Source organism: Portunus trituberculatus, chromosome 43, assembly GCF_017591435.1.
Source record: "Portunus trituberculatus isolate SZX2019 chromosome 43, ASM1759143v1, whole genome shotgun sequence".
Taxonomy (NCBI): Eukaryota; Metazoa; Arthropoda; class Malacostraca; order Decapoda; family Portunidae; genus Portunus; species Portunus trituberculatus.
Window position 1 is genome coordinate 13,269,756 of NC_059297.1, and position 27,155 is coordinate 13,296,910.

Sequence of the window (27,155 nt, forward strand, 5' to 3'; positions counted from 1 at the left end):
TAAGTTGGCTGGCCAGCGGGGAACCCGGTGACACGGTCCATCCTTGAATGCTTGGCCAGGAAACAGATGATTGTGGGATTTGGTTTAGCTGACTCATTTGGTATGCCAGGGATAAATGCAAAAAATACTGTACTTGCCAACTTGATTCAAGTGCCTGTAAGTACTTTACTTTAACATATATTAACATGTTGGGGGCAACTCTCCCGGCCTTGCATGCTGTGGTGGAGGGCGTGTGTGGGTATGCAGCAGTGCCCAGGGTGGTGGAGGCAGGCGGGTGGCTAGCAGTTACTGCACACGTGTTGATTTTGCTCTGTGATGTTCTTGTGTTTTGATGATCAGCTGTTCTGAGCGTCGCCATTCAGCCATCTTGACGCTCACCTTCCTCCCTCTCCACCTCCTCGGGCCCTTCCCAGACATACACATGCCCCTCACCACCATGTAGGCCAGGGGCGGCAGCTGCAGGACGTAAGTGCAGGCCGTGGTGCATACAGGCCATTCAATGTTGTTGTCACCAAGGAAAATTTAGGTTTATTCATCGTATAGTTAAGTGGGCCAAGCCAAGCTATTTATAAAAGCCACACTGCACCTCTGTTTTCTGGCCTGTGCAGGGCCACATGTGACCAGGCACCAGCGCCAGAGCCCACGAGGTGACTTGCCTGCTGATACATTGGTGCAGGTTGTCCCCGGTACGCCTTCCCCTGTGATTAGAGCGTCATTCACCTGACCTTCACATTGAATCCGGCTTCATGGGCCTTTAAATCTCTGCAGCATGAACTATTTTGTGCCACAGTATGATGGTGTAGGTCACGCAGTCTTGGCCACAGCCTGCAAGCACAATATAGAGTGGAGTAGAGACATCAGAAAGCTTGGCTGTGCACATTATTAGGGTGGAAAGTCATGGGAAGATTGTGGGCATGATTAATTCCTAGAGGAACTGATGTATATGGGTAGCTTACATATGAGGGGCTTATTGTGTGGTGTAACTAGGCATGCTGAAAGAAGAGAGTGAACAGTGTTTTGGTCAGCACAGCTGGACTAATGGGGGATGTATTTATGCCTGGTGTGTGTGTAGCTTTAGTTCCATTGCATTTAGTGTGCAGCTTTTGGTGGGGTGTTAGTATTAAAGACCTGAAATGTACCCAATATTTACCAGCATTAAGTATATGGTAATATTTTGTGATGTAGTACTGGTATTGTTTGCAAAAATTGGGTGAGAGGACAGGGTGCATATTGTATGGGTGTGTGCCATGGTGGTTTGAGATGCATTAAGGCATTCCTACCACACCCTTAGGTGGGGGTGACCTTTGAGTCACCATCATGGCAGCTTAATGTATGTTAATGTGTAGCAGTGCTTGTGATGTGGGGTGGTCAAGTTAAACATATGGCAATTGAAAAGGGCCACTTGGCCTTGACAAGGTCATCTCTTTGTACAAGATTTGTGTACTTTGCTAACATTTCAAGTAGCTATGGGGGGTAGTCTTATGCCATCCATTGCCAGGATAGGTAGGTACTTGTCCTGACCCAGCCAGGCAGTGCTGAAACATCGATCCTTTCTGATCATTCTTGAGATGAATTAAGGCATTCAGAATCCTGAAACCCTTCTAGCAGTGCAATTTACATCTGATTGATTACTGTTAACTTTTTGTGTCCCATTACTAAGACTTGCTAACACTTCCTTAAGGCTATTTTCAGAGCTTATCATCGAGGTCATTATCTCTTCTTTTTTTTGAGAACCATTGATTAATAATGCACTATCCTATCATTATGAAATGAAGGTGCACGTCTTGTATGTTGTGTTCATTATAATTGTTAGCCTCTTTCACTTTGTTCATAGCAAAATATGTATTTTATGATGCTGCATTATCACTTACATATTTCTTGTTAGACATTTCTTGCTTCAACATTGTATGCAGCTTAATTATGCAGTAGCTACTCATCAGTGCTTAACTTAGAATGAATATGGTTAGGGAACTACGTACATTCTCTCTCTCTCTCTCTCTCTCTCTCTCTCTCTCTCTCTCTCTCTCTCTCTCTCTCTCTCTCTCTCTCTCTCTCTCTTTTCCCCCTCTTGTATCTGGGTACCATTTCAGTGAGTGACCTTGGTTATTCCCCACCCCTCTCTCTGTCCTTCCATTTTGTAGAGTTACACCCACACCATCTGGCTGTGATACTCATGCATACAGTGCTGTTATCTCATTTTCTCTAGTCTCTTAAGATAATCAGATAAGCTAAGGATGACATCACTAAATCCTAATCCCTTGCAAAATATGCCACGCCTATATTTTTTTTTATCTCATTGCCTACTTAGATAAGCAATTTGTTTAGAGTGTGGTACCTTGAGAAGTACTTGTGAAGGTAATGCTTTTGTGTTACCCTGACTTCTCCATATACTTAATGTTGCTTTATGGGATGGAGTTTAATTATTGTCATGTGTTTCAGACTGAGCAGAGTTAACAAGTTGAGCTTCCAAGTTGAAGTCTTCCAAACAGCCAAACAGTAAGGTAAGGAGAGATTTAATTAATCCCATTTCTGAACCTTACTCTTCTGCATGTACACTGTTCTGGTATTGGAGCTTTTTGAATTTGTGTTGTTTCCATAAAGGATAATGTTACAGAATAAGAGTTTATGTTGATATCAAATGCCTACAGTTCTTTGGCACTTTTACTTTATTTTCATTTTAGTTCATTTAGCCAAGACTGAAGTTGCCATCCAGCACACTCATTTAGATACCAGTAGATTGTAAAATGTTATCTCAGCTGCTCTAACCATCATGCAAGCTTAACATTGTAGGCAATCTTAAGTGTTTTGGTTGTGATTGAGGAAGATCTTTATTATGTTATTAGGAACTGTTTTTCATCTGTTAACTAAGTTGTCTTCCAGTCAGTAGTGAAGCTTGCCATCATTAACTCAAGTGGGTTCAAAGCTTCCAATCTTGAGCTTACACGTTCTTCACCAGCTTGAGGAATTGAGAGTAGTGTTATCAAGTCCTATTGTTTTATGCCACCTTATTTTTATTTATCCACTGTAGCTGTAACATCACATCATGTAAGATTTTTATGTGTCTTTCATTTCACAAAATTTTTACTGGAGATTTGATGTAAAAATTTGCTTATGATTTCCAGACACAATGGTAGAGTCAAAGTGAAGTGTTGAGTGTTGGGTGTCGTATTGGAGTACTCGGTGTATATTTTTTTCATGTAAGAGGGGAAACCTGGCTCATTTACTTGCCAATTCCCTTGCATGTCCAAGAGATTTAGCCAATAGAAAGGGATAAACGTCTTCAAACCTCCCTCTTAAATGAAGTCATAGGAAGTTGGAAATGCAGAAGCAGTCAGGGAGTTTCAGAGTTTATGAGAGAAAGGCATGAATGATTGGAAATGCTGGTTAACTCTTATATTAGAGGGTTACACAGATTAGGGCTGAATAATTGAGAGTAGCTACTGGTTAACCTTTGCATTAGAGAGTTGGACAGAATAGAGTTAAGAGGAAGAAGAAAGCCTTGGGCAGTGAGGCTGCAGGAGGAGAGGAGGATGCAGTTAATAAGATCAGATGAGCAGTTAGCTTGAAAATAGAGGTAGAAGGTAGCAAGAGATGCAACATTCGGGCAGTGAGAAAGATATTGCTGTGGTCATTTCTTGAGTAGCTACCCTGCACTCCCTTTCAGTTCATGTTCTATAAAAAGTTCTCAGATACTTTGCATGTCATTTTACAATACCAGGCTACCATAGATTCTTAGTACATCACAGCACTTAAGGTTGAGCAAAAACTAAAGACAGAGAATGAGAGTGTAGTATGTTACCTGACATGTGGCCAAATCAGTATTTTATTGGGTATAAAAAAAAAAGAAAATGTAAGAAAGAAGCACAACCAAGTGTCGCTTCTGATTTTGTACTGATTTTGTACTGTTATACTATTTTTCTGTATTTTCACTGATGATCACTCTGATATTGTTTATTTATTTATATTTTGTAGTTGCAATTGGGATTTTGTGCACTAAGATATATGGTATTCTTTGCTCTTTTGCTCTCTGTGACACATTTGGGCTCTTTTATTTGTAATTTTAATAACTGTAATCTGTGGAAGGCATTTATGTGACTTGTCTCTCCACTCATATCAATGCAACATTTACTCAGTTATGCTTTGTTGATTTTGTAAACATACCAGATGATTTAGCAGTGACGTGACTAGTGGAAAGTTACATGGACACGGTCAGTTCTGCTTGAGAATCATTGGTTACTTGGGTGTGAAAGACAGTGAATTAGTACATGATCATTTTTTTACAAGACTATGTAAGACAGACAGTTTAAGAAGGTGATTTTGGACCAAAGAAGAATATTGATTTGGTGTTCAGATAAAGACGAGAAAGGAATGCATTGGAACAGATGGCAGGCAGGCAGGCAGGGAGGCAGGCATGATGTGGTGAGAGGAAGTTGTGAATGAATGATCTTGCATTGGAGCATATCTTTGAGTAATTCTTCATTATGATTTATAATAATGAAAGATGTTGAGAATTATTGTTTTTTTATAACTGCAACAGATTCATACAACTTTACATACATTCATTGCCTGATTTTTCTTATTGGGGACTTGATAGTAATGGCAGCATACATACATTCATTGCCTGATTTTTCTTGTTGGGGACTAAAGCAGTGATGGCAGCAGGTCTCTGCACCATTCATAACTAGTTTATTGAAATATTCAGTTATTGTGATAATGGAAACATATCCTGTGAATGGTAAATTTGTACTATTGGTAAGCAGGTCCCTCTTCTCATAAGGAAAAATCATATGTCTATCCCTTTTTAAGCATCTATTGTGATATTTCATGAGCTCATTATCTTTGTTTATTTTTTTCCTCTCATCAGTTCCTTCAGTCTAGTACTAACTCAGGTATGGCACCAAATTTGTTCCTTGACATGGAAGCAGTTTTGGATAGCCACCTAGTTTACATTATTCATGCCAAATTGTCATATACAGCAGTGTTACATAAAATGTGTTGGAAGAAACAATACTAGCATTATGCAATTCTTTTTCTCAAACCTTTGGTCTTCATTGTAGCTGTACACTCCATGAGCTGAGGGCTGAACATCGCATTACCAGCTTACACATTTTTTCTCCAGCATAAATTTTTGATCGGGCTAAGAATGTGAATGTGTGGTGTTTGTCTTGGCCTTCCTGTGTGTGATTGCTGGCCTGGTTTATAGATAGAGCTGGGTATATTTTTGCAGAGACCTTCATGGAATCAGTTTTGAATATTTTGGTTTTAAGCATAAGTTCTCATTCATTCTGCATAGAGGGGATATTTCCTTGTATCCAAAAATTAATATAGATAAAAGTTGTAACCTCTTCAGTACTGGGACTCATTTTTACTATGAGTTTTGGGTGTGATTAGACCATTTTATTCACATGAGGAAGCATCTATGGAGGTTAGATGATTAATGCAGTTCCATGTAAGTTCCTGAAGCTGTATAAGATCCCGAAATAGTAACCAGAATGAATATGAAAATACTTCATAGTACTGAAGGGATTAAGTTGAAGAGCCACAAAACATTAATACATTTGTTCCATTGAAAACTGAGCCATATTCATGAAGTGCAGAGCCAGAAATGCCTTGTATATAGTAGTGGTTGTGTTGGTGATTGCTGTGAAGGAAAAGGTCAGCAGCCATTGTTGAAGTGCATCTCAATATTAGTTGTACTAGATATGAGTCGTAATAGATAATATGTAGATAGTATATATTTGATTTCTTATTTATATTGTGGAAAAAGAAAATATGCAAGATGAGAGTCTGTTCTATCTATGTATCAGTTTGTCAGTCTCACACACTGGGTTGGTGAGACCAAGCACCACACAATGGTGCACGTGTCATATTAGGGAGGTGGTGGCGTTAATAAGGTGGTTAGCGTGGGATCGGGCAGACGTCCACGTGTAGGTTGGAATCCCACCATGTTACTGCCTTGAAACTATGCCATTTGTCGAGTGGTTTAAAGTTACCTACGTGTCACCATGATATCCAGGTTCTAGGTGGTTGCACCAAAGATGTGCTTGGGTGGTGATTTGGGCCCTAATGTGGGTACCACTATAAATAAAATTGCCTGTGCCACTAATGGATGGAAGCTGAACAATGCTTCCTATACATACTCCTCAAGTATACCTACAAGCACTATAGTCCATAGTGAGAAAAAATAAACAAAACACTCAGCACTGTTGGCCTGTGCTTGAGAGGGATTGTCTTGTGAAAAAGAAAGTACATGTGGCTTTTTAAGATTATTACAAAACTGGCCAATGTTTTTTTTTTTTTATTGAAACAAGAGCATTGAGTTTGTTGAGTTTAAAAGCTGGAATTAAGATGTATCAGCTCTCCATACTTATTGATAAACTAACCTCTCTTGGAGTGATAATTTAGTTCTAAGTGGTACCCTGACTTACTCCCACACATTGTAGACATTTTCTACTTTTAGCTTTGTCTCAGTACACATCCGCAGCAAAGATTGAACATGCTGGCTCCATTAAGGTTATCTCGCATGGGCTTATCTTTTTATATTCATGTATATTAATTTGTTTGACACATACTTTACTATATGAAATTTAGTCTCGTAATTGTAATCCATTTATATAGTATGTCGCAAGGTTTTCATCTCATAACCCTTCTCAGGTATTCAGAAAGTATTTCATAGTGTTTTATAGTACTATATGTACATCATTTGAAACTGCTTTATCTTTGTAATGATGAATTGGCTTCAGAGAGAGAGAGAGAGAGAGAGAGAGAGAGAGAGAGAGAGAGAGAGATTGGATGCATAAGTTCATAACTAAGTAAATCTAAAGAGGCACATATAACATTAATTATTATCCTAACTTAAGTGTTTAGAAATGATGAACTGAAGGAAGTGAGGATGATCATTATAGAAGGTAGTGCACTTGTGTGATATGAAGAGTTATAGCTTACACCTTGGAGAACACTAGTGTGGCTGAAGAATGCTAGAGATAGAAAATAATAAGGAATAGTTAAGGATTAAGATTATATGAGTTGGAGATGAGGCTGTATATGTGTGTGTGTGTGTGTGTGTGTGTGTGTGTGTGTGTGTGTGTGTGTGTGTGTGTGTGTTTCAATTTCACTGTTTGATCTGCTGCAGTCTCTGATGAGACAGCCAGACGTTACCCTACGGAACGAGCTCAGAGCTCATTATTTCCGATCTTCGGATAGGGCTGAGACCAGGCACACACCACACACCGGGACAACAAGGTCACAACTCCTCGATTTACATCCCGTACCTACTCACTGCTAGGTGAACAGGGGCTACATGTGAAAGGAGACACACCCAAATATATCCACCCAGCCAGGGAATCGAACCCCGGTCCTCTGGCTTATGAAGCCAGCACTCTAACCACTGAGCTACCGGGCGTGTGTGTGTGTGTGTGTGTGTGTGTGTGTGTGTGTGTGTGTGTGTGTGTGTGTGTGTGTGTGTTATGGTAGCTGTTGTAGCATTGTAGATTTTGTTGTTTGGGTTGTTGAGCTTTATAAAAGTGAGCATCATCAGCAGAAGACAAGTCAGCAAAATATAATAAAGTGAACATTAGCACTATAACACATATTTCATGATGAATATTTGCACAACTTATGAATACAATTAGCTCAATTTATGAACTAGTGAAAGACTGAAAGAAACTCCGGGAAATAAGAAAATCTGAGCAGTTGAAGATGATACCATCCCAGTTCTTCAGAAAAAAACTCATCTTTCTTCCTTAATGACTGCAGAGGTAAAGGATTCAGTTCAAGGCAAAAACACCTGTAACTGAAACCTGAGTACACTTTACGTGCAGTTATTGTCACGTCATCCAGGCTGACCTTCAACACACACCTGTATACTTAGCTAACCAGTTCACCAACCTATATTTTATTTTGAGATATGTGCATGATGGGACCATTTCATTGATATTAACAAGAGTCTATGGAGGTCAGAAAATTAATGGCCACAGTCTTCACTATTTTAATCCCCCACATAAGTGTCTGAAGCTGTAAGAAATTGCCTAATAGTAACCAGAATGAAAATTAAAACATGGCATGGTACTGAAGAGGTCAAGAAAGTAAAGTACCCATTAGTAAATCACTGACATACATGAGGGAAGAGGGAAGGCAGAGTTCATCCACTTAGCTGAAGCAATGAGAGTAAATGTAGGTGCCTTAACCCTTTCAGTATCATGACGTGTTTCCATATTCTTTCCGGTGACTATTTGGTTTTATACAGCTTCAGAAACTTATGTGGGGGATTAAAATAGTGAAGATTGTGTCCATCAATCTTCTGACTTCCATAGACCTTTCCTAATGTCAATAAAATGGTCTAATTGTACACAAATCTCAAGGTAAAAAGGTGTCCCAGTCTTAGTTAACTTGAAGGCTTGCTCTGTTAGTGATTTTTAGTGAGACACTCTGCCATGGCCCAATAAAGAGCCCATTGTTGTGTGGCAGTTCAGGTGTGACAATTGAGAATGTATTGATTTCTTTTAACTCACTGCTTTCTTTTCTCTCCTGTGCTATGTGGTTGAGTTTTTATTTATTTTGATTTCTTTTCCTTTCTTTGCATTTCTCTATTTCTATTTTTCAGTGAAAGGCTTTCATTATGTATTGATTTCCTTTAACTCACTTGTTTTTTTTTTCTTTTCTCCTGTGTTATATGGTTACAGTTTTTTTTTATTTATTTTTATTACTTTCAGTGTATGTGAGTCATTCTATTTCTTTTCCTGTCTTTGCATTTCTCTATTTCTATTTTTCAGTGAGAGGCATTCATTACATTTTTAACCCCTTCAGTATTGGGACACATTTTTACCTTGAGATTTGTGTACGATAAGACCATTTTAATGACATTAGGAACAGAGTATTGAGATCAGAAGATTAATGGCCAGAGTGTTCACTATTTTAGTCTCCCCCACATGAGTTTCTGAAGTATAAAATCACCAAATAGTAAGCAGAATGTATATGGAAATGCATCATGGTATTTAAGGGGTTAGCATGTCATTGGTGTGAAGTTGTGTATGTACAGATGGTGCACCTACAAGTACTGTAGTTACTCTTGGTTGTATGTAAGGATTGTGTGGTAACTATGCACACACAGATAGATGGATGGATATTTTATGAACCACACCAACCAACACTTGCAGAGACTATTGATTTTGACCACAACGTAATACTGTACGTATCATAGTATTGACAAACTACAAAAAGGTTAATAGTGTGAGTTACATGAGGCATACCAATACTATCTTACAGTCTCATAGTAGAAAGAGAATGTGTTTCAGTACACAAATTCTTTCACTGCGTGATGGTTTTTACCATAAGCCTCTTGTATAACTTTTTTCATACTTGTCTACAGTGTCTTTAGTAGTTCATGTGCATAGAAAAGTCAGAATGTATATCATATTATTATTTTTCTTTATCCCATGCAGTTTTTTTTTCATAAGTGTTCTAAGTGTTAACAAAAAGTCTATAGCAGTGAAAGGTTAGAAATATAAAAGGAAGAATGCAATTTAAGAATCATAGCCAGTTCCAATTGTAATTCTGCTCCTAATTATCAGAATCTTTAAGCGTTATGAACAATATGCAAATTTGATAACCCTTTAAGACATGGACATAATTTAAACACAACTGACTGAATCTGAAAAATATGTAAGTTTTTTCCCTCACTTTTCACCCATCCTGTCACCCACCAACTGGCCACACACACCCTCACCCATCATGCACACTCAGGAGCAGGAGCAGCAGAAGGAGGCATCAGGAATCACCACTCTTGCAGCCGACACAAACACATCATAAACTTGGGAGTTCAGATTGCCTTTCTTCTGAGGTCACTTCCCTCGGGTAACTTTTATATCTTGGCTCAGCCAGGAGCAGGGAGGGTAAATAATGGGCCACTTGGCTCTTATCTCTATAAATGGAGCTAAGCCAAGGGAAGAAAGATGGTATTACAGTAACGCATTGCAGTGAAATATAAAAATACCTCGATTCTCTTCCAGTCTGTTAAATATTTAGGAAGTTAAAGGAAACTTGCATTGATTTTTTATTTTATTTTTTATTTTGTAGAAATGACTTAAAGTGTTGTAATATGAAAATTATTTTATTTTCTGGTGGTGTGTTAATTAGATACACTGAGGAACTTAAAGGGGGTGGATAGTAATTTTCTTGATTGTCTTTGTTACTCTTAAATAGCAAGAAAATGGAAGCAAAAGTGCAATAATATTCTACTGTATATCAAAATTACTTCATATTCATGTCAGTCTGTTAAGTGTCAAGGAAATAGAGAGGGAGACAGGCAGCCCATAATTTTCCTCATTTCCTCAACACACACAAAAAAGATAATCTAGTTGCTGTATCTTCCAATCTATGTAATGTTCAGACAGTGGGGGAGTCCATGGTATAATTTCCCTGTCCCTTTTTCTTATCACATAAAGTGACTAAATTATCTTCCAGTCTTTAAAGGAAAGCATGCTATTATTTTCTTGTCCCTTGATTTATTAATTGTAAGTAACTTGAGGCACTTCCTGTCTCTATGAATATGAATTAAAGCTTAACCCTTTAACCACTAACAACCTTGTAGAATTTATTAACCAAGCAACCTTTATTGATATTAAGGAAAAGCTTGACTGCTCCATCAATCCTACTGCTGGTCTGTCCTGTCTTTCAGTAATACACTCTTATCCTCCACCAAAGCATCTTAGTAAATTTTAACCAAAGCAACCCTAACTCTGTCTGATCTTATTGAGGAGAGTGTAGCTAAAGGTAAAGGTAAAGGGGAAAAGCTTGACTACTCCATCACTTATTGCTAGTCTGTCCTGTCTTTCATAATTACACTCTTACCTTGCACCAATACTGAACTCCTTCAGTACTGGGACTCATTTTTACCATGAGTTTTGTGTGTGATTAGACCATTTTATTGACATTAGGAGGAGTCTGTGGAGGTCAGATTAATGCACAGTCATCACTATTTTAATCCCCACATGAGTTTCTGAAGCTGTATAGAATCACCAATTAAATAGAATGAATATAGAAATGCATCAATGGTACTCAAAAGGCTAAATCATAAACAATAGCCGTGAAAGGGTAAAAAAACGAAAATATACCGTAATCTTGTTGCTTAAGATTATTCCAGTATTGAATTATGAAAGCTTAAAAACAGAGGAAGGTAAAGAGTAATCTTGTCTTTCTTTGTTACTTGTTCTTCCCTTCTGTGTATTAAGTGCTTTAAGGAATAGACAGGCATGTAATAAATTCCATGGCTGAGTTGCTTTGATTCATAACTTTATTGTGTTTATAAGGTGATTAGATAAATGATAAATATATATAATAATAATAATTAATAATGATAAGTATTAAATGAAAAATAAATAATGAATGATAAATACAAAAATAATAAGTAAATATAATAATTAATAATAGGTAAATAATAAATCATGGAGAGCAAAGGAAGTAACTGTGTGAGGAGAGATTAGCAATATCTTTCACTATATTACTAATTTACCATCCCTCTCTCTTGTTACCTTCACTTGTCATCATTAGATTTTATTATATCCTCTTCCTTTGTCTTCTGAAACTCTAATTATTATCTTTGTGTTCCTTATTTTCTTCGTATTTCTTGCTATAATTTCACCTCAAACATTTTTTTTTCCCTTATTTCGTCTTTTTCATCGTTTTCTTCTTTTCAGGTCAGTTTTTATTTTTCTGAGAATTTTGTATCACTTTCTTTTCTGTTGTGTTTAGTTTTGCTCAGCATGTTTGTCCGTTTTATTTTTTTTTTTTTGTCATTTTTTTTATTTTGCTTTTTTTTTGCTAAGTTTATGTAGCTTTCTTTTATGCTTTATCATCCTCCTCCTTTCAGTGTATGAGCAGTGTGTGTTTATTTTTCCCTTTTTGCTAACGCTTTTCATTTCTTTCTTCCCTTCCTTTCCTTCCTTCCTTCCTTCCTTCCTTCCTTCCTTCCTTCCTTCCTTCCTTCCTTCCTTCCTTCCTTCCTTCCTTCCTTCCTTCCTTCCTTCCTTCCTTCCTTCCTTCCTTCCTTCCTTCCTTCCTTCCTTCCTTCCTTCCCTTCCTTCCTTCCTTCCTTCCTTCCTTCCTTCCTTCCTTCCTTCCTTCCTTCCTTCCTTCCTTCCTTTCCTTCCCTTCCTTCCTTCCTTCCTTCCTTCCTTCCTTCCTTCCTTCCTTCCTTCCCTTCCCTTCCCTTCCCTTTCTTCCTTCCCATTCATTCTTTGAAGGATGTATTTTTTCAGGTATTATAACCCTTCCTTATTTATTTATGCATTTATTTTTTTTACCTACTTTTTTTCCTTTCCTTTTATGGTCATCTTTCATTCTCGCAGCTTTCATTTGTATTATCATCAACTAGTTTTCCTTCATTCGGCCTTTTCACTTTTTTTGAGTTTGTGTGTGTTTTCTTTCTTACTTGGCTTCACTTTTTTACTTTCCTTTTTTTTTTTTTATCAACGCTTGCATACTGTGTTGCCTTTATAGAGTTCTTACTTTCACTTTTACTATCCATTTCATGCTTACTCTCCATCCTTACACCGTCTTTATCTTTATTTTATTCTTTTCGGCTTCTCAAGTTGCATTATCCTCATCTGCCTTCTTACACTCCTTTTTATGCCTCTTCTCCATTCCTGCATCACCACCTTTTAGTTCTTACCCTCTTCTTAAATTGTACCTTCTTTTCTTCCTCCAAGGTTAGGTATATAAGGTGCCCCCCGAGGCTACACTGCTACTTTGGAAACACATTACCACTGCTACTTGGAACGCATTATATTTCCCCCCTCCTCTTCTCTCTCAGGCTCGTATTCTCAAACGCTTCCGTGCTTCACCTCCTCTATTTCAGAAAGGCTTTATCTAAATTTTATGAGTTTGAATGTGTTTTTACGGTTCTAGAGGCAGATTGACAAGATTTTCTCATTATTAACTGGAGAAATACTCTTGAAAACCCCGCTAATCATATCTGTAGGCTTGGAAAATAGTCGTTGTGAGAGCAAAGCGTTTCTGAATACGGACCTCAAACTGGAGATCATAGTGGTGTCCGGGTGTGAATTTGGGAAACGTGTCTCATGGTTTGTATTTAATTATCTGCCATGAAAGTGCTACAAAAGTGACTGATTGGTACTCTAAAGAAGAAAGAAGTTTGTAAGGTATTTGTCACTCTACATTAACACCTTGAGTACCATGATGCCTTTCCATATTGATTTTGCTTACTATTTGGTGACTTTATACAGCTTCAGAAACATAATGGGGAATTGAAATAGTAAGATGCGGCCATTAATTTTATATGACCCCCATAGATCCTTCCTAATGTCAATATAATGGTCTACGTATACAGACTCTAGGTAAAAATGTGTCCCAGTATTGAAGGGGTCAAGTGCTTGGCGTCCAGTACTTTTTTGTTCTCATTTTTTGTTCTCGCTGCCCTTTTCTTATCGAGGTATTCGTGTGTCATCATTTCCTTCCTCTGCATTAGATCACGATGTCATGAGCAGTATTGTGTTGTTTTCGTGTTTTTAGCCCTTTAATTTTGTCTTTTGTCAATTTATATTTTTTGCTACCTTTTAGTTTAGTCAATCACCGTTTGATAATAGTACCATATGACTGGCTGTTGCGGCGCCTTACCTCAACATTCACTCACTCACTCATGGCTCCGTTTTGGGTGTTTTGGTATCCTTTCTCGGGTTTTCTCCTGCGCCGGATTCTTCAAACATATGAATGTCTTGTTTTCATTACTTTTGTTGTTATTGCGGCGTCTTAACCTCAATCACTCATGACTCCTTTTTTTTTTTTGGGATGTCTTGGTACCTTTCCTCTAGTTTTCTCCTGCGACGGAATCTTCAAACATTTGATTATCTTGTTGAGCTCTTCTAGAAGTTATGATTTTCGAGATTGCTTATAGGTTTTTCGTGGTTGCCTCACAAATATTTATGTTACAACTTATTAGGATTGTACATCGTTATTATGAAAATTTCCCACTCATTAGAAGATAATATTCTCAGCTATGGCATTGGAAAATAGTCTTTAAGAGTCACAAGTGATTGAGGAAACGACCACTGAATCACGTGACCTTCCCAGAATTAGACTCTCGTATGATTAATTGTCTTCTTCTTCTTCTTCTTCTTCTTCTTCTTCTTCTTCTTCTTCTTCTTCTTCTTCTTCTTCTTCTTCTTCTTCTTCTTCTTCTTCTTCTTCTTCTTCTTCTTCTTCTTCTTCTTCTTCTTCTTCTTCTTCTTCTTCTTCTTCTTCTTCTTCTTCTTCTTCTTCTTCTTCTTCTTCTTCTTCTTCTTCTTCTTCTTATTCTTATTATTCTTCTTATGAAGTGTCTTGATCTTATTAGTATCTGAAGCAATACCACCTCATTTACAATCCATCAATAGGCCACGTGATCATCTCAAGAGTAAAATAACACTTTCCCCGGTGGTCACATTATCTAGGGTCGCATTGTCTTATCTAGGATCTTATCATTCTCTCCTAGGATCCCATTATTTATTTAACTCCCTTTAATACTAGGACACTTTTTTTTTTTTTTATCTTGAGATTTGTGTACGATTAAACATTTTATTGATATTAGAAAGGGTCTGTGGAGATCAGAAGATTAATTGCTACAATCTTCAATATTTTAATCCCCCACATGAGTTTCTGAAGCTTATAATACCAAATAATAAGCAAAATGAATATGGAAACGCGTCATGGTACTCGAGGGGTTAAGGCCATACTATGTAGTACTTTAGGGCTCCATCATTATCGTGAAGCCTAATATTTTCTAGTCATATAAAACACCGTAGGATCACGTTTCAGATGTCTCTTCCCTTTGTCGTCCCTCTATCCTTCCTGTTGTACGATATGTGTGATTCTCAAAGGTTATTTTACGATCTGTACAAGCCACTCTAGCATTATCCTCCTCTTGTGAAGACGTAATGAAGTAAAGGTGCAATGAGCCCTCAGAACTGCACGTGGCATTCATTCCCAGTATAAAGTGAAGGGAAAGGAATGGACAGGAAATGTTAAATGGAAGGAAAAAGGAAAAGTGAAAAGTTGTAGTGAAAGATTAAAAAGAGGTGGATTGGAAGGGATACAAAGGAGTTATTGAAAAAGGAAATAGAATTGTAAAATACGTAACGATAAATGCACGAGATTTGATAGTCGGAAACAGTGAAACGAAGACAGGATAAATAATGATATGGAAGACGTATGGAGAGAAAAAATAGAGAAAAAACATCTGTACCCACTTATCACCACTTACACATTTACTTAACCTCTTCAGTAACGTGACGCTTTTTCATATTCATTTTGGTTACTATTTGGTGATTTTATACAGCTTCAGATATTTATGCGAGTATTAAAATAGTAAAGACTTTGGCCATTAATCTTCTGGCCTCCATAGACCTTTCCAAAATATCAATAAAATCGTCTAAACACATCCAAAACTCATGGTAAAGATGCGTTCCAGTACTGAAGAGGTTAATATTTCAAAGTTCCTTACTAACTCGCCACTCTCACCTTGCTAGTAAGACTTCATTCCATTCATCGATCACTGTGAGAGAACCAGTCTGTGTATTAAAGTCTCTTGTATGTGTGCTTTGTAATTATGATCTCAGTTTTGCGGCTCATCACTCTTTCAATGAATCAGTTCTCTCGGTAAATAAAAACCTAATAAAATAAGGAAAGGGAAGCTGTGATAAGCCACCAGGTCTACATATAGCAGCTTCTGAGGAAAACATACTTAATATCCACGTATCCCATTAAGAATTTCTATTGTCTTCTGAGGGAAATTAACATATTCATATCCACAGATCATCCATATTAAAAATTTCTATTGACTTGGTATTGACTTCATTATTTACTTTTCTATTTATCCTTCGATCTGTTTTAATACCTTTATACAATCCTCTACGCATGTTTGCTGTGATAAGACCTCAGTACAGTGGGTCATTAATCACGGCATTGTCTGAATCTGTCGATTAATCAATCCATCAATTCCTGCGGTAAATCATGGTATACCTTTTCGAGCCACACCTTGACTTACCTGTCTTTGTTGCCATTTATCTAAGAGACTCGTATTCTCAAACGCTTCTGTGCTTCACCTTCTCTATTTCAAAAGACTTTATCTAAATTTGCAAGAGTTTTTTTGGCGTTTTTTACGGTTCTAGATGATGTTTGACGAGATTTCTATATTGTTAACTGGGAAAACACACTTTGAAAACACATCTAGTCATCCCTGTGGCCTTGGAAAACATTTGTCAAAGCGTTTCTGAATACTGGTTATCAGACTTGTGTTTTGGCCTATCACCCTTTATCCTTCCCGTCGTTCCTTCCTCTGTGTGTTTCCCGCTACCTTCTGTACCCTTTTCTCACAGCACTTCCTCTCCCTCAGCACCTCTCCCCTCGAACATTATTCTCCTTTCCCGTCTTCCCCCTTTTCCTCTCAATTTTTCCCCCCGTCCCTTTCCACCTTTAACTATCGTGCTGTTGCCACTTCAATGCTGTTCCTCTCTACAGTTCAGTTTTTGCCGTTTCTTTTCCCTCTTTTCCCTATCTCTCTCTCCCCTTCCCCTTTTCGTTACCTTACTGTACGCTAACACTTGCCTCCTCCCCTCTTCTGATCCCCTCCTTCCTCTCTCGTTCCCCTCTTCCTTTCCCCTTATTCTCCTCCCCTCTGCCGCTCCCCTCCTTCCCTCTCCACAAAGGGGCCGAAGAAATAATGACCGGAACAAGGCAGTTAAGCACCCTGAAAGGTCCCGTGTCGCTGTGACATCGACCTGACTAGTCATTTAGTGCCTGTGAACCCTCTTTCCCCTCCTCCTCCTCCTCCTCCTCCTCCTCCTCCTCCTCCTCCTCCTCCTCCTCCTCCTCCTCCTCCTCCTCCTCCTCCTCCTCCTCCTCCTCCTCCTTCTTCTTCTTCTTCTTCTCTTCTTCTTCTTCTCTTCTTCTTCTTCTTCTTCTTCTTCTTCTTCTTCTTCTTCTTCTTCTTCTTCTTCTTCTTCTTCTTCTTCTTCTTCTTCTTCTTCTTCTTGTCTTTCTTCTTCCTTCCGTCTATTTTTCCTTCTCGTATCCTTCTTTTTCCACCTAGAGTATTTTTTTTCTCTGTGTTCTTTCTCGTTTTTATTCCTGACATTTTTTTTTTATTCTTCTTTATCTTATGTACTTTTCATTCATACTGATCATTATTTATCTTTTTTCTTTGATCGATCTTATTTACTTCGATATCCTCCTCTTATTTCTTCTACTTTTCTCTATCCGACTGTCTTGGTGGTTCTTTAATTTTTCCTCCTATTTATTTGTATTTATTTATCCTTTTCTTCGTTATATTCTCATGTTTTTTCTATTTCTTTTTCATTTTTTCAGTCTTAATTTCTCCCTTGTATTCGTCTATCACTTTCTTTTTCTATATGATTTTTTTTTTCCTTCCCTCCATCTTGTTTATTCTCTTCTGTTGCCAGTTATCTGTCTGTCTCCCACTTATTATCTTCCTCTCTTCCCCCCTAACATTCCCACCCTCTTGATATCTCCCCTTCCTTCCCGTCATCCACCCTTCCCCTTCTCTTCACTCTATCTTTCCTTCCTTCATCATTCCTGCCCCTCTTCTCTCTCTCTCTCTCTCTCTCTCTCTCTCTCTCTCTCTCTCTCTCTCTCTCTCTCTCTCTCTCTCTCTCTCTCTCTCTCTCTCTCTCTCTCTCTCTCCTACCTTCATCATCGCTCCTCCCCCTCTTCTCTCTATCTTTACCTGTCTATTCCAGACAGTTGCATTCACCTCTAGTCAATACCTCCTTAATGAATGGCCCCGTTGCTCAGGTGCGCTCGACAGGTGTGCGGGTGGAGGCGCCGGGGAAAGGAGCAGGCGAGGTGGAGACAGGGAGAAACGAGGGATGGCTTCACTATTACGAATTAGGAATATGGTGAGGTGTGGTCCAGATTCTTGTGGTTGAATGCTTGCTCTGGGGATGGGTAAAAGAAATGGCGAGGTGTGTGTGTGTGTGTGTGTGTGTGTGTGTGTGTGTGTGTGTTTAGTGGTTTTTGTGTTTTTGTTGCGTAAAAAAATTTGTCCCAAGGAAATAATACAATAATGCTTGTTTAAATTCCGTTACTCTTAACCCCTTCAGTGCCATGCCGTGTTTTCTCATTCATTCTTTTTACTATTTGGCAATTTTATACGGTTTCAGAAACACATGTGAGGATTCAAATAGTGAAGACTGGCCGTTCATCTTTTGACCTCCATAGACCCTTCATAATGCAAATAAAATCGTTTAGTTTTACCCCAAACTCATGGGAAAAGGCGTTTCAGTACTAAAGGGAAAAAAAAAAAATGAATGCATAGGTGTAGTGGAAGGGATAATGAAGGATGTGTGTTTCATTAACGTTGGTTTCGCCTCATGAAGATTCAGATTCCTTCACGAAAATTTTACTCAATTATTCTTAATGATACACTCAACCTGACCTCATCTTACCTATCCTAGCCCAGTTATCTATCCCAGTATAACTTTAACGTCTTACTTTATTTTGTTTTACCTTAATTAACTCTGCTTTGTTTTGCTTTGCTTTACCTTATCCAACTTAACCTAACCTCATCTTACCTTATCTTACCATACCTTACCTTACCTTACCTTATCTTATCTTATCTTATTCTATTAGCTTTAGTTTACTAGAAATACTAAACAATACTTTATTAACAATATATGTAAACTCCTAGGCGTAATATAGTCTCTTAAAGGTTTGAGTAGAAGAGGAAAAGATTACCTTAATAATCTACCCCTAGATATTTGATGGCCTTTTATGTAAATTTCATCCAGGAAGTCTTCATAAAATTTTCACCACGAAAATAATTCCCTCATATTTTCGTAACCTAATCTTACTTAACCTGATTTATCTTGAAGGGGGAAAGTTTAAGGGAGGAAAATCGTGTGGATGGAATGTTCTTGGGATAAAATTTATCGTGAATTGAATTTTTGAATTTAGTTTTTCTTTTTTTTCTTCCATTTTGTAAGGAAGGGAACCGGAAAGGATATCGTAATTAAATATTTTTTTGTACCCTCGATGTAACATTAAAAGAACGAAGAAATAGGTAAGAGAACAGTTTGAGTAAATTCGTTGCTCTACTGGCTAATGCGAGGAAGGAGACATACATACATACATACATACAAACAGACAGACATACTGAGAGACGAACAGACAACCAGCCAGCCAGCCAGCCAGCCAGCCGACGAGTGGCCAAAGGACAGGCGGGTGGCGGGGCGACGTAGCCAATTTTGTGCTGAATATTTAAGGCTCCAGTGTGTGGGTATTGATCACTGGGCGGATGGTTGGTGGGTTGGTGGGTGGGTTGGTGTGGCCGATACATGGAAATGCCTTGTGTGGAAGCCGATAACGCCCTCGCTACCATCACCGCCACTCCTGGTGCTACTGTTCCTCTTTCTGCTCGTTCGGTTGTATGGTGGTGTATATGCCCGTATTCTGGAAAGCTTTGCTCTCTCACCATCACTGCTTTCCAAAGGCTCCAGTTGAAGACACTTGTGTTTTCAAGGGTATTTTTATGGTTCTGATGATGGGCTGGCAAGATTTCTAGTTTACCATAAGGAGGAACTGTCTTGAAAGCCGTGCTAGTTGTTTCTGTGGTCTTGGAAAATCATCGCGGTGAGAGAGCAAGGCGTTTCTGAATATAACCGATAGTCAGTCACTGTAGCGTGCTGGGCTGGGCTGGGCTGGGCTGGGCTAGGTAAGGTAGGGCTGGGCTTGGTTAGGCTGGTGTAATCTGGGCGGGTGTTTGGATTTTGTTTGATTATTTTATCTTATTTTCACGTAGGAAGAGCGACTGTAAGGACAACTAAAATTAAAAGTAAGAAAAGGCTCATTAAGGTGTCGGGTCCATAACTGTCTTGAAACCTTCCTCTTGAAAGTCATAGGAATTAAGTGGATATACTTAGTTTATGTATGTATATGTTATTCTTTTGGCTAGTTGGGGTGGTTAGGTTGATAAACTAGTGCGATTGTATAAGAAAACTGATTTTCTCTTTGTTTTTCTTTAGTTGATTGGAATATTTTGAGGTCTTTTGACAGGACGTAAGGCGTAAGATTGCTTAAAGTTTTGTGTGTGTGTGTGTGTGTGTGTGTGTGTGTGTGTGTGTGTGTGTGTGGTTCAATAGCTAAATAAATGAGTTGACTGGGTGAATAAGTTTGATTTGTGGTTACGTCTTTCTTTAGCTCATGGAACCATTTATTTATATGTTTAGATAACATTTGTCTGGTCGGGATGATTGCGTGAGTGGATAAGCGAGAAAGATTACTTATATGAAGAAATCGGGTAATTCTTCTTTAGTAGTTACGGTAGGACATGCCAAGATATAAAGGCTTTATTGGTAGGTGAAGAAGCGCATGTGTAAAATTGCTTGAAGAAATGAATCTCACAGCATCAGACTGTATGAATAAGTCAGTGAGTGAGTGCACGTGTAAGATAGTGAAAGGAATTGGATTACTCTTTGTTTTGGCTTTAGTGAGTGGGATGGCTTTAATGTGTTTGGAGAGGATTGAGTGTATACCAGTGTTAATGGAAGGCTTGTGGACGTGTAGTAAATTATGTTAGGGAGTTTGTGAGCGTGTGAGACATTGCTAGGAGAAAGAAATCGTAGAACAGAGGGTGAGGTGTTGTGGAGAAAAGGCTTGGGTGAGAATAACGTTAAAAGGTATAGGAAAAGTAAAGAGAGGAAGGAGAAGAACGAAAGGAAATTGAAGAAAAAAAATGTAAATAAATCGTAGAAGGAAGGATGAGCTATTGGGAAGAATAATAGAAGTGGAATAATTTTAAAGGGAAGCGAAAGAGGAAAGGAGAAGGAATGTAGAGCGAAAGAGGAAAAGAGACGGAAGGAAGGAAAGAAAACGAGAGACAAAAGGGAAAGAATGTAAAGGGAAAATAAATCGTCGATGGAAGAATGAGCTGTTGTGAAGAATAGAGTTGAAGCGGGAATAGTGTTAGAGGAAAAGGAAAGAGAGGAAACGAGTAGGAAGAAAGGAAAGGGGCATAACGCTTCAGGGAAGGAGCTGATGTAGAGGGAAGGGCACAGAAGTTAGTGGGAAACGTAAAAGGAGAAGAACCATGCATTTTGAAAGGAATCCAGAAGTTGGTGGCTGTGTCTGAGGGAGGAAAGATGTTCAGCAGCGCGCAAATGGATCACTATAGGAAGGGAGAGGGAAGAAGTGCTAACGTGTAAGGAGGTAAGTGGCTCTATCTGAGAAAAAAAAAGTTCTGTAGTGTAGAAATAGAGGGGGAATGTGTATATCTGAATAGGAAAAAAAAAATGTTTTCGATACGTAAACGTTAATTATTCGAAAAAGAGAAAGTGTTAGTATAGGAAGTGCAGCACAGTATCGTAGGTGGAAAAAAAGAGCTCAGTATTGAATGAGGACAGAGGAGAAAGAAGTAGTCGTGTATATGTATAATAAAAAGGAAAAATTTCAAGTTTAGTTCAGACTTAAATTACCACGTGTAGAAAGCGAGTAAGAGGAGGAGGAGGAGGAGGAAGTGTTAGCTCAAGGAAGTATGGAACGGTATCTGAGGTGGAAAGAAAGTTCAGTCACGTAGAAACAGATTACTAAATATTATGGAGGAGGAGGAAGAGGAGGAGGAGGAGGAGGTGGGAGAAATACTTAAAATGAAATGCAACTGAAGTGGAATGAAAAGGAAATATGTTTACTGTACCGTTGCATTACTAGAAATATAAGACATACTCGTGTTTAAGTAGAAAACTAAAAAGAAATATGATCACTAGATATATAAGGAAGGAAGAAACAAAGGAGATGAAGTAATACGTAGGACGAGTTGAGTAGAGGTGAAGGAGTGACATAGGTGAATTAGTAAATGTGTAGAGGAGGCGTGGAGAAATGCGCGAGTAAGTGGGGTGGAAGGGAACACTTTATGGCTTCAGGTAACACTCCATAGGGCAGAGTGAAGTGAAGTGGTGTGGCGTAGTCTGGTATGGTGAGAAGTAAAATAACATGCTTTACTTACACAGTGCTTCGTGGACAGTAGCTATAGGTGGGTTCTCAGTGAGTATCCATGTGTGTTGATGAAGGTGTCGGTATCACGGGGCTTGAAGTAAAGTCCAGGAGACAGTCAACACGTGTATTATTTAATATTCCTACAGTAGCCTTATGTATTGTTATTAGCATATCAGAGGGGATTGAAAATAATGTAAAAAGAAAGCACATGCACTGGAAGTGAATGTAGGTAAAATACAGTTAAGTTTTCTCGATCACAGAGCAAGACTACGTGTAGGTAACTAGTAATGAATGGGAAAGGTCAAGTCAGGTGGCTTTGAAGAGTCGAACCTCTGAAGAAGGGCGGAAAATAGAGAGAGAGAGAGAGAGAGAGAGAGAGAGAGAGAGAGAGAGAGAGAGAGAGAGAGAGAGAGCGTATTTGCTTCTTTCTATGTAGTACCTAATGTAATCTAGTGTTGACCTGTCTATCTACGAGTATATATTAAATTTAGCTTTATATACTTATAATTATCAATGTAGTGTGTGTGTGTGTGTGTGTGTGTGTGTGTGTGTGTGTGTGTGTGTGTGTGTGTGTGTGTGTAAGAAAAGTATAAAAATCACTGTGCAGATAGAAGAAAGAAGGAGAGGTAAGCAAGCAAGAGGGAAAGGAAAATAGTGAGATGAGGAGGAGGAGGCAGTGTAGTATGTAGTACGGACGCCCATGAAATAACAAGTGGAAGCAAAGTTTTAGTTGAATGGCTGGAGGCAATTTTAGGAACGTGCCGTGAGAATGCGAAGCGAAGCAGCAGCCCAACAGTGAACTCTTTGCCAGCAGCGTGATTGAACCTGTGCAAGCAGGCAGGCAGGCAGGCAGGCAGGCAGGCAGGCAGGCAGGTAGGCAGGCATAGAGGCGCATGGCAGATCAGCTGAGAAAGTTCCTGGGATGGATTTGAATTTTTCATTATGGGTAAGAGTAGCAGCAAGGGAAGCCAGCAGTGTGAAGGAAGATTATATAGTATGAAGTTGGTGAAGTTGGTAAAGTTGCTGAGTTGAAGTTAAGTAGCGAGGTGCAGCAGTGAGTGTGAGTTCGAAGTTTTTACTTAACTAGAAGAAGTTTGTGAGATGTGAAGATGAAGTGTTGTGAAGTTGTATTTGAAGGAGTAAGATCAGATGTAAGATATAATAAATAATTGATCAAACTGTATTGAAAGGAAAATAATTTTGGATAGTGAAATACGAGTTACAACACAAGCAAGAAGAAATAGTGAAAGAAAAAAAGATGAATTTATTGTAGCAAGGAAGAATCACACCAGAAACAAAATAAGTAGTTGGGGGAAAAAAAAGTTGAAATATGAGTGAGAAGAATTATGAAATCCGAGAGAACTACACCAAGAAGGAAAAGGAAAGAGGCAGAAACATTGTAGCAAGTAAGATTTCATATAGTAAAGCACGAAAGTACCACCAGAAACAAGATAAACAGTTGAAGCAGAAATATAGTAACGAGAAGATAATTGTACTGAATAATACGAGTAGATATATATAGTCCCATAGAACCTGTACATAAGAAAAGAAAGCTAAAAGGAGTATAGGAAGAAGCTTTATAGTTTATAACCAGCTTACTTATTATACCAGCAGTTAGAGCAGACTATTGAAACTAAATATAAAGAAACTAAGACCTTATTTGTGTACATCTTCCACTTCAACCCTTCTTAAAGACAGAACCAGACTATGTAGTGTAGAGTATTGAACGTGTGAAAATCTGTACGTAAGAAGAAAAATACAAGTCGGGGAACATGTCAGGGAGCCGAAAGGAATATATAAAGTATTTATTGTTTTACTCTTTTATTATCAAAGGCTCTGTCGGCTATAGAGGAACAAGGTGCTATGGAAGGAATTAGTGAAGTTAGAATGGAAAAGAAGCGTGCCATAATACAGAAGTTATGTCTAGGTTGTCTTGTGATGATAGCTGAACGAGGAGGATGAGAAAGAAGAAGAGGAGGAGGAGGAGGAGGAGGAGGCAGATTTTTAGATAACAGTGTGTATGTTTGCCTTGTATTAGAAAGTGTATGAGTGCGTAGCAGAGAGAGAGAGAGAGAGAGAGAGAGAGAGAGAGAGAGAGAGAGAGGAAGCGTGTGTGGGTGCATGCGTGAATGTGTGATGTAGTGACAGAAGCCTCTCAAGTGTGGACTGAGATTATTGTCTTCCCCAGTGCCAAGACCATCTCTCTCTCTCTCTCTCTCTCTCTCTCTCTCTCTCTCTCTCTCTCTCTCTCTCATTATGCACTTTTCCATCATATTTACATTTTTCATGCGGTTCTCCTTCCCCTCACATGATGCCCTCCCTATCTCCCCTCTCCCCTCTCTCATCTCCCTCTATTCTGTGCTTGAGGGAGGCTGGGAAGGGTTGGCATGGCGACGTGTTTGGTTGTTGCCATGGTTACCACACGCGGGTTCTGCCGAGGTGAGGCAAGTCCCGAAGGAAGGAGGGAAGACGGAGGAGGAGTTGATAGTGTTGGTGGTGAAGATGAAGATATTTTTCCTCTCTCTCTCTCTCTCTCTCTCTCTCTCTCTCTCTCTCTCTCTCTCTCTCTCTCTCTCTCTCTCTCTCTCTCACTAAGACTGAAGAAGTTAGGGAGAGTGAGGAACACAAAACATATTGTACGTTTCATCAACATTATATTTTCCTCCTCCTCCTCCTCCTCCTCCTCCTCCTCCTCCTCCTCCTCCTCCTCCTCCTCCTCCTCCTAAAATGACATTGCGGACGCCCTGTTGAAATGAGTGAGATGTATGTTGTATTTAGTGAAATTGTGAGTCTAGGAGTATTGCGTGTGATTTAATATGATCCAAGAAGTCACTCTGATTTAACCCCTTGAGTACTATGACGCGTTTCCATATTCATTCTGCTTACTATTTGACGATTTTATACAGCTTCAGAAACTAAGGTGGGGGATTAAGATAATGAAGACCCTTTCTAATATCAATAAAATGGTCTAATCCAATTCTGAAGGTAAATATGTGTCCTAGTATTGAATGGGTTTGCTTTGCTATAGAAAAGAGAGATTAGAAGCTTGCTTTTGTATTATTCTAGACTAGACAATTGTTTAAGACTGTAATGCTAAAAAAAAAAAGAAAAAAATGGGTATCTGAAAAGTTGAAGGAGGTTATGAGGAAAAAAACGGTCTAGCTTATGAATGGTTAAAGGGTGAAATCCCCCTTTTTTTCCACACACTAATACAAGGACACGGTTTAATATCCTCATTGCTGCTATTCTCTCCCATAATTCTTGTATGTGTATCTGCGTTATTTATATTCTTACATTCAAAGTTGGTCGTGGTATTAGGTTGGTATATTGAGTGGGTACATTTAACAGTTCTTTTCTATGTACTTTATTCATGTATTTACTTATTTATTTATTTATTCTTTTTTTTTTTTTTTTTTTTGCTTTATTGAAATATCAGTAAGGTGAAGAAAGGAGGCGGTATATTTTTTAGTTTTTTTTTTCTTTTTCTCTCACTTTTTGTTTTCTGTGTCTCGGTTCAATTTCTCTTGTCTTGTTTTTTTTGTCTTGATTTTTTTTGTCTGTCTTGCTACATTTATTTTATTTGCATATTATGATTATTTATGTTCCTTTTCTTTTTTTTTTATTGTGTATATGTTTCTATTATTTCTTTACAATCTCTCTCTCTCTCTCTCTCTCTCTCTCTCTCTCTCTCTCTCTCTCTCTCTCTCTCTCTCTCTCTTTAACCAGTTTTGTTTGTATCTTTGTTATTTGTTATTTTTTCCTTTATTTTCTCAGTATTTCCATGTTTCTTTTCCTGATATTACTTTTTGTCCTCATTTTTCATATTTTTATATAAATTATTTTTATTCCTAGCCTTCAATTCGTATGTTGTATCTCTCTCTCTCTCTCTCTCTCTCTCTCTCTCTCTCTCTCTCTCTCTCTCTCTCTCTCTCTCTCTCTCTCTCTCCCCAGCTTGTCGCCATTTCTCTTCCCTTATTTTCATGTCAAGGATGCAGTTTAGTTCCTATTTGTGGTGTCCTTTTCTTTTTCCTCTTCCATGTGTGTTATTTTTATCTCGTTCGTGCCGCACTGGGATATCTTACCCGCTGGAGGAGGAGGAGGAGGAAGAGGAGGAGGAGGAGGAGGAGGAGGAGGAGGAGGAGGAGGAGGAGGAGGAGGAGGAGGAGGAGGAGAAGAAGGAGGAGGTGGGAGAGAACTGGTTTATACGAGAGTTTGAAATATATATGCATACACACTCGTCTACTTTTGTGTGTGTAATGTTACACAGTCGTATTCTGTGTGTGTGTGTGTGTGTGTGTGTGTGTGTGTGTGTGTGTGTGTGTCTGTGTGTGTGACAGGGGAATTAAAGAGAGAGAGAGAGAGAGAGAGAGAGAGAGAGAGAGAGTACACAAAGAGAGATTTAAACGTAACATGTAAAAAGAAAACAAGAAGACATGAATGATAAAGAGATGGAAAAGTCTCTCTCTCCCTCTCTCTCTCTCTCTCTCTCTCTCTCTCTCTCTCTCTCTCTCTCTCTCTCTCTCTGATCATACCTCCAGGAATATCATCTCTTGTATCCTCCTCCTCCTCCTCCTCCTCCTCTACCCCATCGATCGGCCGCCACTCCACACCTTCACCACACCCATCAGTAGAGAGAGAGAGAGAGAGAGAGAGAGAGAGAGAGAGAGAGAGAGAGAGAGGGCATCACACTTCTTACTGGATTATCTCTCTCTTTAGTCATGTTAGAATTGTACCAGTGGTTTTGTTTTTGTTATTATTATTATTGTTATTGTTATTGTTATTATTGTTATTATTATTATTATTATTATTATTGTTATTATTATTATTGTTATTATTGTTATTATTGTTCTTGGTGGTGGTGGTGGTGGTGGTAGTGGTAGTGATGATGATGTTTCTTAATTTATTTGTCTATTTTTCTCGTTTTGTTGTTCTTCGAAATTTCTTCATTTTTACTTTTTTATTTGTATTTCTTTTTATGTATGTGGGTTTGATTAAGTCTGTTTCTTAATTCCAGTCTTTGTTTCACGTTTTGTAGGGAATTGGAAACCTTTTACTTATTGATTTCGATTTTTTTTTTTTGTTCGTATATTTTTAGTTCTGATTTGGTTTTATGTATTGTTTTTTTTGTCTATTTTGATATATTCCTCATCCTAAAGTTT

General features: G+C 38.5%; 1 long non-coding RNA gene and 1 other non-coding gene across 2 annotated transcripts; one reads left to right on the forward strand and one right to left on the reverse strand.

The window, feature by feature from the left end:
* The first annotated feature begins 106 nt into the window (after positions 1-106).
* LOC123517904 lies at positions 107-17,990 on the forward strand. The gene is made up of 3 exons (XR_006678612.1): positions 107-465; positions 2,440-2,496; positions 17,973-17,990. It is a non-coding gene; the product is annotated as an uncharacterized LOC123517904 (long non-coding RNA).
* Positions 7,329-7,402, reverse strand: Trnam-cau. The gene has a single exon. It is a non-coding gene; the product is annotated as a tRNA-Met (tRNA).
* Positions 17,991-27,155: the final 9,165 nt, after the last annotated feature.